The 16,615-nt window shown below is 39.6% G+C and overlaps 1 protein-coding gene across 2 annotated transcripts in view; it reads left to right on the forward strand.

The window, feature by feature from the left end:
• Nucleotides 1–4,787: 4,787 nt before the first annotated feature.
• Nucleotides 4,788–16,615, forward strand: part of slc43a3b (solute carrier family 43 member 3b) — a 60,484-nt gene continuing 48,656 nt past the window's right edge. For both annotated transcript variants that reach the window (XM_061930487.2, XM_061930488.2), the window contains exon 1: nucleotides 4,788–4,915. The gene's annotated coding sequence lies outside the window, so the exon portion shown is untranslated. The remainder of the gene's footprint in view (nucleotides 4,916–16,615) is intronic.

Consider the following 16,615-nt stretch of genomic DNA (forward strand, 5'->3'; position numbering starts at 1 on the left):
TGATTATTTACAATCTGAAGAGGTATGATGAGGAAGGGAGGGTGTTAGTCTAGGGTTGAAGTTGCCTGGAGGTGTTCTTTTAGTGGGGTTTTGAAAGAGGATAGAGATGCACTTTCTTTTACACATGTTGGGAGTGCATTCCACATTGATGTGGCATAGAAGGAGAATGAGTTAAGACCTTTGTTAGATCGGAATCTGGGTTTGACATGGTTTGTGGAGCTCCCCCTGGTGTAGTGGTTATGGCGGTCATTTACGTTAAGGAAGTAGTTTGACATGTACTTCGGTATCAGGGAGGTGTAGCGGATTTTATAGACTAGGCTCAGTGCAAGTTGTTTTACTCTGTCCTCCGCCCTGAGCCAGCCCACTTTGGAGAAGTGGGTAGGAGTGAGGTGTGATCTGGGGTGGAGGTCTAGAAGTAACCTGACTAGCTTGTTCTGGGATGGTTGGACTCTAGATTTGAGGGTTTAAGAGGTGCTGGGGTACCAGGAGGTGCATGGGTAATGGAAAAAGGGTTGAACGAGAGTTCCAGCTAGAATCTTCATGGTGCTTTTGTTGACCAGAGAGGAGATTCTGTAGAGAAATCTTGTTCGTTGGTTGACCTTTTTGATTACCTTGGTTGCCATTTTATCACAGGAAAAGTTAGCTTCTAGTTTGGAACCTAGGTAGGTGACCTCATCTTTCCTGGTGATAACACCCACTTTAATAGTGAAGTCTCTGACTTTCTTGGGGCCGGTTAAATTTAAGCATTATTGTCACCAGTGTTGGGACTAACGCGTTACTTTGTATTGCGTTACTGTAACACCGTTAGTTTCGGCGGTAACTAGACGCATCATTTTTTATGTTCAGTAACTCAGTTACCGTTACTACATACTGTGTTATTTTACGTTATTTTTTATGTAGTATCGGCTAGAAACAGAAGATCTGAGTGTGTTTTATTGCAGCGCTGCAGTGTCGTCCTTCTGAATCTCTTGTGTCACAAGAAAGAGGCGTGCTGTGTGTGTGTGTCTGGGTGTGGGGAGGGAGGGAGGGAGGGGAGGGGTACGCGCAGCAGCATTGGTGAGGGAGGGGCAGAGACAGAGAGAGAGAGAGAGTTATGATAAACGCGCATGCTTTTTATCCATAGATTTATCAGATTACATTTTTTATTATCTATAGCAGGGGTGTCAAAAGTGTGCCCCGGAGGCCATTTGCGGCCCACAGCTAATGTTTTAAAGGCCCACGGCACATTCTAAAAATACTATTAAAATAAACAAAAACATAACCAAAGTGAAATAAAAAAGTTTAAAGGTGAAATGAAATTTAGTAAAATTTGCAATGTTGACTAATAAAACAAAGTTGTTGTTCTTTTCTTTCAAACTTTCATTGCTCAAAACATAATATTGAATACAAATCAATGTTATTATGAATTATTGTACACACAATCTGTCAATTCTCTTATATACTCTTTCATTCTAGACTTCTAGAGTGTTTGATTATCACATCACTCTAAATGTATAGACTATAAAGTTCCCAAACATAAAGAGGGATCCTAGTGGGCCAGGTCAATCTTTCCTTATCTCTAAACTAAAACTAGGGAAATGCGTAGAGTGTTCTGGGCTTCAGACATAATTTTATTTCAGAATTCCTTGAGAGAAAAAACGCCTGGTTAGGCTTTGTGTATGTAAAGTTAAAGTTAAAGTACTTCCTTGGTTTACAGCTATGTTGTTATTATGTTGTTGTTTGTTACTTGTGTATGTTATGTTGCAACTATTTAAAATCAACACATTGTATTATTCTCCAGTGCAATAACAGTACTGAAATGAATGCTAAAAGGGCATTAATAGGAGCTTTTAAAAAAAGAAGAACTAAATAGTTACTTTTCACAGTAACGCATTACTTTTTGGTGTAAGTAACTGAGTTAGTAACTGAGTTACTTTTGAAATAAAGTAACTAGTAACTGTAACTAGTTTTCAGTAATTAACCCAACACTGTAGATAAATGACACAATATGTTACTGCATACTAATTAGGAGCCTTTGTTTGTTTACTTACTACTAAAAGACAAGTTCACTATTTTATTTAAGGACTAAATTGCAATAATAAACATATGTTTCATGTACCCTAAGATTTTTTGTTCAAATAAAGCCAATAATGACATTTTTAGTGGTCCCCTTTATTTATAAAAGTATTGAAAAGTATCGAAATACATTTTGGTACCGGTACCTGTACCAAAATATTGGTATCGGGACTACCCTAGTTTGCGATGTGTAGAAATTTAAAAATCATTTAAGCTTTCACAAACTGTTTAGCATTTTGTTCCCTTGTAGAAAATGAACTGAACTCTGGCCTTATATGTGATTATGGGATACTGTTACACTCCTAGTATGTACTAAATATCACACATACAATGAATGTGATTAATTAATAGCATAAAAAATATTGTGGAAAATTATGCTCAAAACACAAATATGTTTTGTTCTTGATACCACACCTTTTAGCTCCACCAGGAAACTAATACCAGTCATTCTTCATTTCACGGATGACGGTAAAAGTCATCCGTACGTTCATGAAGTAGTTGCAAATGGAACATTTTTTAAATGCTTTCAGTCTGTTTTCATTGTTGGTAAATGATGAAAAAAGGAGTTTGTGAGATGTAATCTACTGTAAAATCTTCTTGGGAAGAAAATAAAGGCAGCATGTGAGAGAGAGAGTCCAGTCCATAGTGGATCTAACATAATAGTGAGAGTCCAGTCCATAGTGGATCTAACATAATAGTGAGAGTCCAGTCCATAGTGGATCTAGCATAATATTGCGAGAGTCCAGTCTATAGCGGATCTAACATAATAGTGAGAGTCCAGTCCATAGTGGATCTAACATAATAGTGTGAGAGTCCAGTCCATAGTGGATCTAACATAATAGTGAGAGTCCAGTCCATAGTGGATCTAACATAATAGTGAGAGTCCAGTCCATAGTGGATCTAGCATAATATTGTGAGAGTCTAGTCTATAGTGGATCTAACATAATAGTGAGAGTCCAGTCCATAGTGGATCTAACATAATAGTGAGAGTCCAGTCCATAGTGGGTCTAACATAATAGTGAGAGTCCAGTCCATAGTGGATCTAGCATAATGTTGTGAGAGTCCAGTCTATAGTGGATCTAACATAACAGTGAGAGTCCAGTCCATAGTGGATCTAACATAATAGTGAGAGTCCAGTCCATAGTGGATCTAACATAATAGTGAGAGTCCAGTCCATAGTGGATCTAGCATAATATTGTGAGAGTCCAGTCTATAGTGGATCTAACATAATAGTGAGAGTCCAGTCCATAGTGGATCTAACATAATAGTGAGAGTCCAGTCCATAGTGGATCTAACATAATAGTGAGAGTCCAGTCCATAGTGGATCTAACATAATAGTGAGAGTCCAGTCCATAGTGGGTCTAACATAATAGTGACAGTCCAGTCCATAGTGGATCTAGCATAATATTGTGAGAGTCCAGTCTATAGTGGATCCAACATAATAGTGACAGTCCAGTCCATAGTGGATCTAACATAATAGTGAGAGTCCAGTCCATAGTGGATCTAACATAATAGTGAGAGTCCAGTCGATAGTGGATCTAACATAATAGTGAGAGTCCAGTCCATAGTGGATCTAACATAATAGTGAGAGTCCAGTCCATAGTGGGGCCAGCAGGAGACCACCCCGAGCGGAGACAGGTCAGCAGCGCAGAGACGTCCCCAACCGATGCACAGACGAGCGGTCCATATAAGGACAAGAGCTTTGAGGCTTCAGTGAAAACACTCAAGATGATTTGAAAGTCTTCAACTGAAAGAGGTTGTAGAAGTCTTGGTCGTTACTTTAGTTTGTTGGCCAAACAAGACAATAGACGATAATAATGCCATCAGGTTGCTTGTCTTTGACGAGATAGAGGTAGGTGCAATTACACATCCTTGTCTGACTGCAGTAGTAATGTAGAATGTAGATTTTTCTAGAATTAGTTCCAGTCAGTACAGTGGCCTTAACGCCATCATGTAGTCATCCAATGAAGGGAATGAATTCAGCGGCACATCCTAGGCTCGGGGTCTTTCTGTGTGGAGTTTGCATGTTCTCCCCGTGACTGTGTGGGTTCCCTCCGGGTACTCCGGCTTCCTCCCGCCTCCAAAGACATTAAACCTGGGGATAGGTTGATTGGCAACACTAAATTGACCCAAGTGTGTGAATGTTGTCAGTCTATCTGTGTTGGTCCTGCCCCCAGGCGGTGACCTGTCCAGGTTGTACCCCGCCTTCCGCCCGAATGCAGCTGAGATAGGCTCCAAGCGGTAGAAAACGGTGCCTCGCGATTTACCATGTCGAAAGCCTTAGACAGATCTATAAAAGCCCTGTAATGTGGGAGATTTCTTTCTCGACATTTCTCTTGCAAAATCAGGTCAATGGTGTCGAAATCCACATTGTGCTTCAGGCAGCATAGCTTCGGAGACAGAAAGGAGACGGCTTGCAAGAATCCTGGCAAGTATTTTGCCTGTAAGGAAAGAAATCCCTCTGTGGATTTGACGGATGGTCTTGTCCTCTTTCTTGAACAGGGCTACATTTAGTGCATCCCGAAAGTCTGCAGACATCACCTCATTTCCCCAGATCTTTGTAATCAGGAGATACAGCTGGTAGGTAAGGGATGAACCTCCTCGCTTAAATATTTCAGCGGAAATGTTGTCAGGTCCAACGGCTTTGCTGTTTTTTATTCGACTGATCGCTTCCTGTAATTCTGCCAGAGAGGGAGTGGCTGTCAACTCTTCTATGATGGGACGTTGTTGAATTTTATTAAACACGCGTTCTTCAACTGTTGAGTTCTGGTCGAACAGGTTTTGAAGAGACTCTGTCCAACGTTGATTGACGGCAGCACGATCTGTCAGGATTCCAACACCATCTCTCGACCTCAAAAAGGTAGGACCCTGGCTAATTGCTCCGTAGATGTCTCTTGTTGCGCCAAAGAAGGCACAGGAATCATTGATGTCCTTTCATGGGCCACCACTTCATTCTTCTGATATTTTTTCCTGCACCTCTGCTTTCATTTTCAAGAACTTATTCTTTTTGACAGTATCAGATGGATCATTTTACCAAGCCTGAAAGGCTACCCTCTTTTTTGTCTCTATCATTCTGCATATGACTGTGTCGTACTCGTCAAACCAGCCCCGGTGAACGCGCTTCTAGAAATAATTTGTGTTGCTACAGGCTTAAAGAATAGAAGTTTTGAGAGATAGCCAGTGCTCCTCTATATCGTTTGGATACCGGTCTTTGCAGATCTTACTTTTGAGCATGGTATCTCGCTCTTCCTGTTTGGCAAGATCTTTCAGGCAGGTGACGCTCAATTTACGGCGAGCAAACTTGGCGGCTGAGCGTCCTTCTGCTGGCGATGTTTATGTTCATGGTAGATCGGATCAGACGGTGGTCCGTCCAACAATCCTTTGCGCTAGAAACGATCGCCTGCCCTCACAATCACAGAGTCAATCAGATGCCAATGTTTAGAACGCGTATGTATCTATGATGTTTTAAATGTATTCTTCTGTCCAAACATCCATCCATCCATTTTCTACCGCTTATCCCTTACAGTGTGTTGGTAATTAATAAGCTCATGCTCTTTGCACTTTGTGAGAAGCAGCTCGCCATTAGAGTTCATGTTGCCCATACCTTCTTTCCCGATGGTGACAGTCCACATTTCATGATTTCTACCGACCCGTGCCTTGAAATCACCAAACAACACTAACTTGTGTTGCAAGTGGACGGTCTAAATCTGAAGAGAACTTTTCTGTCACAAGATCTTTGGCATCCAGCGTAGGAGCGTAAGCATTGATGACCGTCATTTTTGTTGAGTTTCAACTGAACAAACATGAGACCTTCATTCACTTCCACTTGAGGATTTGACATACTTTCCAGAAGTGTATATATATACAGTATATATATGTATATTCAGTTACTCACCCGTTTTTTCTAACATAATAGTGTGAGAGTCCAGTCCATAGTGGATCTAACATATTAGTGAGAGTCCAGTCCATAGTGGATCTAACATAATAGTGAGAGTCCAGTCCATAGTGGATCTAACATAATAGTGTGAGAGTCCAGTCCATAGTGGATCTAACATAATAGTGAGAGTCCAGTCCATAGTGGATCTAACATAATAGTGAGAGTCCAGTCCATAATGGATATAACATAACAGTGTGAGAGTCCAGTCCATAGTGGATCTAACATAATAGTGTGAGAGTCCAGTCCATAGTGGATCTAACATAATAGTGTGAGAGTCCAGTCCATAGTGGATCTAACATAATATTGTGAGAGTCCAGTCCATAGTGGATCTAACATAATAGTCTGAGAGTCCAGTCCATAGTGGATCTAACATAATATTGTGTGAGTCCAGTCCATAGTGGATCTAACATAATAGTGAGAGTCCAGTCCGTAGTGGATCCAACATAATAGTGTGAGTCCAGTCCATAGTGGATCTAACATAATAGTGTGAGAGTACAGTCCATAGTGGATCTAACATAATAGTGAGAGTCCAGTCCATAGTGGATCTAACATAATAGTGAGAGTCCAGTCCATAGTGGATCTAACATAATCGTGTGGGAGTCCAGTCCATAGTGGATCTAACATAATAGTGAGAGTCCAGTCCATAGTGGATCTAACATAATAGTGTGAGAGTCCAGTCCATAGTGGATCTAACATAATATTGTGAGAGTACAGTCCATAGTGGATCTAACATAATAGTCTGAGAGTCCAGTCCATAGTGGATCTAACATAATATTGTGTGAGTCCAGTCCATAGTGGATCTAACATAATAGTGAGAGTCCAGTCCATAGTGGATCTAACATAATAGTGAGAGTCCAGTCCATAGTGGATCTAACATAATCGTGTGGGAGTCCAGTCCATAGTGGATCTAACATAATAGTGAGAGTCCAGTCCATAGTGGATCTAACATAATAGTGAGAGTCCAGTCCATAGCAGATTTAACATAATATTGTGAGAGTCCAGTCCATAGTGGATCTAACATAATAGTGTGAGAGTCCAGTCCATAGTGGATCTAACATAATATTGTGAGAGTCCAGTCCATAGTGGATCTAACATAATAGTGTGAGAGTCCAGTCCATAGTGGATCTAACATAATAGTGTGAAAGTCCAGTCCATAGTGGATCTAACATAATAGTGTGAGTCCAGTCCATAGTGGATCTAACATAATAGTGTGAGTCCAGTCCATAGTGGATCTAACATAATAGTGAGAGTCCAGTCCATAGTGGGGCCAGCAAGAGATCATCTTGAGTGGAGACAGGTCAGCAGCGCAGAAACGTCACCAACTGATGCACAGATGAGTGGTCCACCCTGGGTCCCGACTTTGGACAGCTGTCGCATAATCTGTCCCAAAACAATTTTTTAGATGTTTAAGATGTAAAGTGTAGCTGCCATTATGATGTGCAGTCATGTTCTAATGACCGTAAGTCTTCAACTATACTAAGTATTTTAATGGTTTGCATGACACACTAGTTACTATGATAATCTAATTAGTTACTATGGTAATCTAATTAGTTACTATGGTAATCTAAGTCACAGCAGCTCAGACGAGGCACCAAGCAGTGTGGGTGGAGAGCGTTTCCACAGAGTGTTTCCAGAGCCTGAAATGCGGAAGGAGATTTTTATAACAAAGTTCTCAAACTAAGTGATATATCAGATTGTAGGTGGTTTTTTTTTCCACCCTTCGCGTTCATATTTTTGTTTTTGTTGTGTTTCGCTTGATTGTAAAATATGTGGGTGGAGAGGCGGAGTGACGTTCATATGTTGTCAATATTCAGTGTTTTATCATTCATAGTGTCTCATTCAGTAAAACAATGTAAAATTCCATTCCGTTTATTTTAGGCGGTCTGTCGTAACGTTTTTTTTTAGCGTTCAATCAGACATTATTGTGAGGTTTTGTATTAGTGATCTAAAAATAGATAAACCGGCTCCCAGACAAATTTTTTCCTCTAAATTTGACCCCCGATTCAAAATAACGGGCTCCACCGGGGTCATTCTCTTCCTGAAGTCGATGACCAGCTCCTTGGTCTTGTTCACATTAAGGACCAGATGGTACGCCTGAGACCACTCCACAAAGTCAGCGATCAGTGTCCTGTACTCCAATTCCTGTCCGTCTCTGATACACCCGACCACAGCAGAGTCGTCAGAGTGTTTCTGCAGGTGGCAGGACCTGGATAAAGTCTGAGGTGTACAGGGTGAACAGGAAAGGAGACAGGACGGTCCCCTGTGGAGCACCTACACCACTGACCACAGTATCTGACAGGGAGCTCCGCAGTCGCACAAACTGGGGACAACGGATGAACTGACACCCATCCTGAGCAACTTGTCACTCATCAGAATTGGCTGAATGGTGTTAAAGGCACTGGAGAAATCAAAGAACAAGATCCTCACAGTGCCCCTCCCACCATCCAGGTGAGAGTGAGCCCGATGCAGCAGGTAGATAACAGCATCGTCCACTCCTACATAGGGCTGATATGCAAACTGTAGAGGATCCAGGGAAGGAGCCACCAGGGGTCTCAGCTGATCCAGCACAAGTCTCTCAAGGACCTTCATGACCTAGGACGTCAGGGCAACAGGTCTGAAGTCGTTCAAGCCCGATGGGATGAGCTTCTTGGGCAGGATGTTCTCCATAGCACTGGTATCCGTTCTAGCTTCAGACTGAGGTTGAAGATGAAGTGCAGGATCTCAGTTAGCTGAGCAGCACAAGTCTTCAGGACCGAGGGGTTGACCCGATCAGAGCCTGCTGACTTGGCTTTTCTTTTTCTCACTTCCTCATCTATGTGTGCGGTCAGTGGCAGGAAAGTGAGAACGGAGCATGCGGTGATAAGGGAAGTGAAAATGAGAGCATGTAGTTTGCACACAATGGTGGTAGAAGTGGTTGTAGTGGCACCTGCCATCATGTCACTTTTATTAAAGTGCATATAATAATAGTCACTTTTCTTTTACTGACATACATTCATGTCAAAGAATATGTGCAAGTCATGACCTGTAGTGTTGTCCCGATACCAATATGTTGGTACCGGTGCCGGTACCAAAAATTTATTTTGATACTTTTCTAAATAAAGGGGACCACAAAAAAATGGCATTATCTTAACAAAAAAATCTTAGGGTACATTTAACATAATGCTTATTATTGCCTTGTCCTCTGCCGGGTGCGTCTGTCTGCGGCCTGCTGCTGGCTCTTACGGGTGGCGCGGTGGGCCGGGCTCTGGGGTTCCTGTCGTGGGGGCGGTGGTCCCTGGTTCCCTGGGCGCCACACCTACTGTTTGTGGGCCGGGCTCTGGGGTTCCTGTCGTGGGGGCGGTGGTCCCTGGTTCCCTGGGCGCCACACCTACTGTTTGTGGGCCGGGCTCTGGGGTTCCTGTCGTGGGGGCGGTGGTCCCTGGTTCCCTGGGCGCCACACCTACTGTTTGTGGGCCGGGCTCTGGGGTTCCTGTCGTGGAGGCGGTGGTCCCTGGTTCCCTGGGCGCCACACCTACTGTTTGTGGGCCGGGCTCTGGGGTTCCTGTCGTGGGGGCGGTGGTCCCTGGTTCCCTGGGCGCCACACCTACTGTTTGTGGGTTGGGCTCTCTGGGGGCTTGGGCTGTACTCTGGCTCCCACACACACTGGGAGTCAAATATAGTGTACATGCAAATTCACATATACTCACATACATAGGTACCTACGCTTCCACATACATACACAGATACAGTACATATCTACATACTCAAAGTTCGTACATCCACACGCACATTCATTGTACAAACATACATATACACATACTGTACATATACACTCACTGTACAAACATACATATACACATACTGTACATATACACTCACTGTACAAACATACATATACACATACTGTACATATACATTCACTGTACAAACATACATATACACATACTGTACATATACATTCACTGTACAAACATACATATACACATACTGTACATATACAAGTACATATACTGTACATACATACACTCATGCACATAATCACGTTTCATCAAACATATATTAACGTTGTTGCCCTAGGGCAGGGGTCGGCAACCCAAAATGTTGACAGAGCCATATTGGACCAAAAATACAAAAACACATCTGTCTGGAGCCGCAACAAATTAAAAGCCATATTACATACAGATAGTGTGTCATGAGATATAAATTGAATTAAGAGGACTTAAAGGAAACTAAATGACCTCAAATATAGCTACAAATGAGGCATAATGATGCAATATGTACATATAGCTAGCCTAAATAGCATGTTAGCATCGATTAGCTCGCAGTCATGCAGTGACCAAATATGTCTGATTAGCACTCCACACAAGTCAATAACATCAACAAAACTCACCTTTGTGCATTCATGCACAACGTTATAAGCTTGGTGGACAAAATGAGACAGAAAAAGAAGTGGCATAAAACACGTCCTAGAAAGTCGGAGAGAGTTATACATGTAAACAAACTACGGTGAGTTCAAGGACCGCCAAAATTAGTAGGACAAAGCGGCGCTCGCCAAATCCTCAAATCAGTGAAGCATGGTTAATATAAACAGTGTGCTTTGTAACAATTAGGGAGGTTTGTGTCATGTTTGTCCTCCTACAGAAACCATATTAAAACAAAAAATATATATTTTTCCCCTCATCTTTTTCCATTTTTCATACATTTTTGAAAAAGCTCCAGAGAGCCACTAGGACGGCGCTATGCGGCTCTAGAGCCGTGGGTTGCCGACCCCTGCCCTAGGGTAAACTGGGTAACACATGGCACACTGACAAAGCTTAACCTATTGTTACTATAACAATCTACAAGGTTAATATAGGTTGCTTCTCTTTCTTCCCCTCCATTTTTCTGCATTCTTTCGTATCTCTAGTTATCATTACGTATATGTATTGTTGCATTTGAACAACTGTATTGTTGATAATAAAGGTAAATTATTGGTATTGTTCATTATCAATAGTGATATTTCTATTGGTATTTGTATTGATCCATTTGTAGTGTAATAATGCTCATTGTCATTTCTGTATTGTTATTTATTTTTCGCTAACTGCTTATTTGCTATTACTTTTACCATCATATTTGTACATGTCGTATTTGCTGATGTTGCTCTATTGTTGCTGTTGTTGTGTTTGCTGTTGTTGTTTTTGTCTCTCCCTCTTGTCCCCACAATTTCCCCCTCTGTCTTCCTTTTTTTCTCTTTCTATCCCCTCCTGCTCCGGCCCGGCTGCACCAAATGATAATATAAATACATTTAATAAAGTCAAATACAAATAAGGCAACAAGAGAAGTATCCTACACTTCTCTTTTGTAAAGTAAATGTGAACAGCCGACATGGGCATCTACATCAACTATATTATTTGCCTGAGAAGCTGGACAGGACAAAAAAAAAAAGAGAAAAAAAAAAATATATATATATATATATATATATATATATATATATATATATATATGTATATGTATATATATATATATATATATATATATATATATATATATATATATATATATATATAAATAAGACAAATACTTGAATTTCAGTGTTCATTTATTTACACATATACACACACATAACACTCATCTACTCATTGTTGAGTTAAGGGTTGAATTGTCCATCCTTGTTCTATTCTCTGTCACTATATATATATATATATATATATATATATATATATATATATATATATATATATATATATATATATATATATATATATATATATATATATATATATATATATACAATTATTGCAAGTTTGTCTACAAACTGCAAACTAGGGTTGTCCCGATACCAATATTTTGGTACCGGTACCAAAATGTATTTCGATACTTTTCAATACTTTTCTAAATAAAGGGGACCACCAAAAATGTCATCATTGGCTTTATTCTAACACAAATCTTAGTGTACATGAAACATATGTTTATTATTGTAATTTAGTCCTTAAATAAAATAGTGAACATACTAAACAACTTGTCTTTTAGTAGTAAGTAAACAAACAAAGACTCCTAATTAGTCTATGCAGTAACATATTGTGTCATTTATCATTCTGTTATTTTGTCAAAATTATACAGGACAAACTGTAAAAATTGATTATTAATCTATTTGTTCATTAATATCTGCTTATTTTCTGTTTCAACATGTTCTATCTACACTTCTGTTAAAATGTAATAATCACTTATTCTTCTATTGTTTGATACCACAAATGTAGGTATCGATCTGATACCAAGTAGATACAGGCTCATACATTGGTCATATTCAAAGTCCTCATGTGTTCAGGGACGTATTTCCTGACTTTATAAACATAATTAGATTTTGTGACGATAAAAAATATCGATGTGATCATAGTAGCATCGACTAGAAACCCTATTGTACTTGGTATCATTACAGGTGTAGATCCACCCATGGCGTTTGTTTACATTGTGACGCCGGTGAGCTATTGTATCCTCCTACGGTGTGTAGTGAAGCATGTTTAGCTATTCCTCGTCCTCCAGTGATAATGATACTTGTAAGAAACGTACTTTATTTGAGCTATTGTATCCTCCTACGGTGTGTAGTGAAGCATGTTTAGCTATTCCTCGTCCTCCAGTGATAATGATACTTGTAAGAAACGTACTTTATTTGTCGCCATGGAGACCAGGATTAGTGATTTAGAAGTAGCTAAAACACTGTGGATGGATGTTAGCCCCTAGCTAGCAAGCCAAGTCTTAAAGCAGCTCTTCCTGAGGGTGTTTCAGTGTTATAACTTCACCTTTATCTTTACTTTTTTACACCAAAATGCGTCCATTCTCCCTTTTCTGTCTACACACTGTGTCTGCTTGTAAGTACTCTGTGTGTGCACGCTGCCCAACATGCTCCTCTGCTCGTAAAACCAGCAATGTCACCACGTGACGACGACGCGCTTTTTCAAACAGAGTATAGTACCGTTTTTGATTCATTAGTACCGCGATACTATAAGTACCAGTATACCGTACAACCCTAGAAGGTAGTAAACAGTTTTTTAAGCTCGACTGATGAAAATATTCAATATATAACTAATGATTGCCAACCTATTAAACGCGATAAACATGGGATTACTGTCCAACTGTAAGATAGAAGCCCAAAAATGACTTTCCTCTTCTACATAAACAGACACATCAACCTGCCTCCCAACAACCTAAACAAATGAGGTCACTTATATTCGTCCAATACTATTTGGCTTCTGTCAAAAAACATTCAAACGGACTAAAACATTGTTATTGCTCCAGTTGTATGCCACACATCTGCAATAGTGTTGTTCGCCATAGAAGGCAAAGAATACACTAGAAGGAGTGTGGTGGAATTTCTGACCTTTTGAACCATATTTTGTGTCTGTCTGAGAACGAGCTCGAAAAGCCTTAAGAATGTCTGCTCGTTTCTCTTTTTTCTATTCTGAACCATTGAAGGAGCATATGTGGGTTATAGTTGAGCGAGTGGTCGGCCTGACCATTCTACAAAATGTGTTGATTGTTTGTTAGGATTCAAGGAGGTTGCAGAATAAACAGGTCCAAAACAACGGGACCTTGACGCACGAGGAAAACACATAAAATGACCAAGCCAGACCAAGTCTGAAGCTTTTTTTTTCTTCATTCCATGCTGAGAGGCGCGCCCGGGGAAAACTGTCTGTGTGCACGGCAATTCAATCCAACCATTGCACCATTTAATTATAACATACTTGCCAACCTTGAGACCTCCGATTTCGGGAGGTGGGGGGTGGGGGCGTGGTCGGGGGTGGGGCAGGGCGTGTTTGGGGGCGTGGTTAAGAGGGGATGAGTATATTGACAGCTAGAATTCACCAAGTCAAGTATTTAATATATATATATATATATATATATATCTACATCCTGAAAATATGCAAACAAAACTGTGTTTAGATAATTGATACTTCAAACTTGCATAAATAAATCTTAAGGAATGTAACATAACTTGGCTTCTGAGAGCTTCAAAATGTGATGAATAAAATGCTAAAGTTGTTGATAAACAAGCAATTATTTTAATAATTAAATATGGTCATTTTAAATGAATTATTATGATGATTTAGAATTAATTATTTCAAATATGTTTATTGTAATGTATAATTCTAATGCCTGGATGTAATAAGGAGTCAGAAAAAATACAAATAAAAATACAATTAATTTTGATGTTTTAAGCAAAATATAGTAAAAATGTATTTAGTTTTTTTTTTTTTTTTTAATTAATAAATATATTTATTTTTAGGTAAGATAAACATAATAATACAAATTATCTCTTGTCTGGATGATTTAGTTCTTGTCACCCTGTTGTCCGCCCTTCTGAAAAAAGGCTGTCCTCACTCAGGTCCGCATGGAGCTGGGGGGGGGGGGCGTGGCCTCCAGCTCCGGCTGAAAATCGGGAGATTTTCGGGAGAATATTTGTCCTGGGATGTTTTCGGGAGAGGCGCTGAATTTCGGGAGTCTCCCGGAAAATTCGGGAGGGTTGGCAAGTATGAATTATAAGTAAATAAAACTCTTGTGTTAAATCCACTTTTGTTCTTATTTAAGATTTGGACCTTCCACCACAGGAGTAAAAGTGGGTCACATTTTTTAGTGCAACATGCAGTTAGTATACTTTAAGATGCACACTTTAATTTACTGAAATTGTCTTCTTGTTCTTGGCCTTCAATAAACGTAAATACCACGTAAAAGAGGAGCAACGTTCATATGTTGTTGATATTCAGTGTTTTATTGTTCATAGTTAATATTGTAAATCCCACGAAGAAGAGCAATGTTCATATGTTTTTAATATTCAGTGTTTTATTGTTCATAGTTAATATTGTAAATCCCACAAAGAAGAGGAGCAACGTTCATATGTTGTTGATATTCAGTGTTTTATTGTTCATAGTTAATATTGTAAATCCCACTGTCTTTATTTTCATGCACATTTTGTGTGTCCCATTCAGTAAAAAACTGTAAAATTCCATTCCGTTTTTTTTGAGGTGGTCTGTCATAACTTTTTTAGAACTCTATCGGACATTGTGACTTTTGGTTTTAGTGTTCCTGAAAAATGTGTTGCTGCCATTAAATTCTAAGTTCATGATTATTTGCACAAAAAAAAAAAAAAGTTTCTCAGTGTGAACATGAAATATCTTGTCTTTGCAGTCTATTTAATTGAATATAAGTTAAAAAGTATTTGCAAATCATTGTATTCTCTTTTTACAACGTGACAACTTCACTGCTTTTGGCTTTTGTAGATGCAGTGTCATCATTTTTGAAAACAGTATTTTTTTTTTTTTTAAACTAGGAAGTTATGATTGGGAAATATCTATTTTAGCTCTTTTTTTCCAATGACCTGGATCACAAGTCACCTTAAAAGTTGCTGAAGTTGGCACTTTTTCTGCTTCAGGGTTCCTGTATTTTAAAATCATGCATGTGATTCCAACCTGAAATAATTGCTTCAATTGGCTTTTATTGTGATGCTTCTTGCTGGCTGCCAGTGCAAAGGCTTGCAGATGATAACATTCCTGGAGCCACATCTGCTGTGGATTCTGTCTGCCTGAGGCCAGGGTGTGTGATGGTGTCTGTCATTAATAGTCTTACAAGTTTATGGCCAGCCTTAAAGGAAATGTTTAACCACATCAAGTTGGTTAATGATAATCAGCGCAGACAACTGGATCATTTATAATATTTATTAGAAAATAAACATTTTAGTGATCATGGAGAAGGTAAATCACATGTAAATTACAAATTAAAACACTGTTTCTTTTAAGTACTGCAATAGTTATCTGGATTAGAAGTATTTATACACTATAATTGACTGTCAAATCTGTGGAGTCACATTATTATATCCTGTGCACTTAAGATGTGACTTTAAGGTTTTACTACTTAGGTATAAAATACTACACGGTCTAGCTCCATCCTATCTTGCTGATTGTGTTGTACCATATGTCCCGGCAAGAAATCTGCCTTCAAACAACTCCGGCTTATTAGTGATTCCCAGAGCCCCAAAAAAGTCTGCGGGCTTTAGAGCGTTTTCTATTGGGGCTCCAGTACTCTGGAATGTTCTACTGGTAACAGTTAGAGATGCTACCTCAGTAGAAGCATTTAAGTCCCATCTTAAAACTCATTTGTATACTCTAGCCTTTAAATAGACCCCCCTTTTAGACCAGTTGATCTGCCGTTTCTTTTCTTTTCTCCTCTAATTCAGTGTTTATTTATATAGCCCTAAATCACAAGTGTCTCAAAGGGCTGCACAAGCCACAACGACATCCTCGGTTCAGAGCCCACATAAGGGCAAGGAAAAACTCACCCCAGTGGGACGTCGATGTGAATGACTATGAGAAACCTTGGAGAGAACCGCATATGTGTGTATATATCGGTATTGGTTGATATCGGAATCGTTAATTAAGAGTTGGACAATATCGGAATATCGGCAAAAAAGCCATTATCTGACATCTCTAATAAAATTGCCACGGTATGAAAAGGTGTAGTATTAAAAACGCTCAGCTTCTCCCTACTCCTCCTCAGACGGGCTGTCATGAAACAACTGGAAATATGTGACGCATTGAAGGGTTCCAAATAAACTCAAACTGACCTGAACTGAACTTGTGTCTGTTTTCAGTTACGCCTTCCCCACTTTTTTTTCCT

The sequence above is a fragment of the Nerophis lumbriciformis genome, linkage group LG36 (genome assembly GCF_033978685.3).
Source record: "Nerophis lumbriciformis linkage group LG36, RoL_Nlum_v2.1, whole genome shotgun sequence".
NCBI classification, from domain to species: Eukaryota; Metazoa; Chordata; class Actinopteri; order Syngnathiformes; family Syngnathidae; genus Nerophis; species Nerophis lumbriciformis.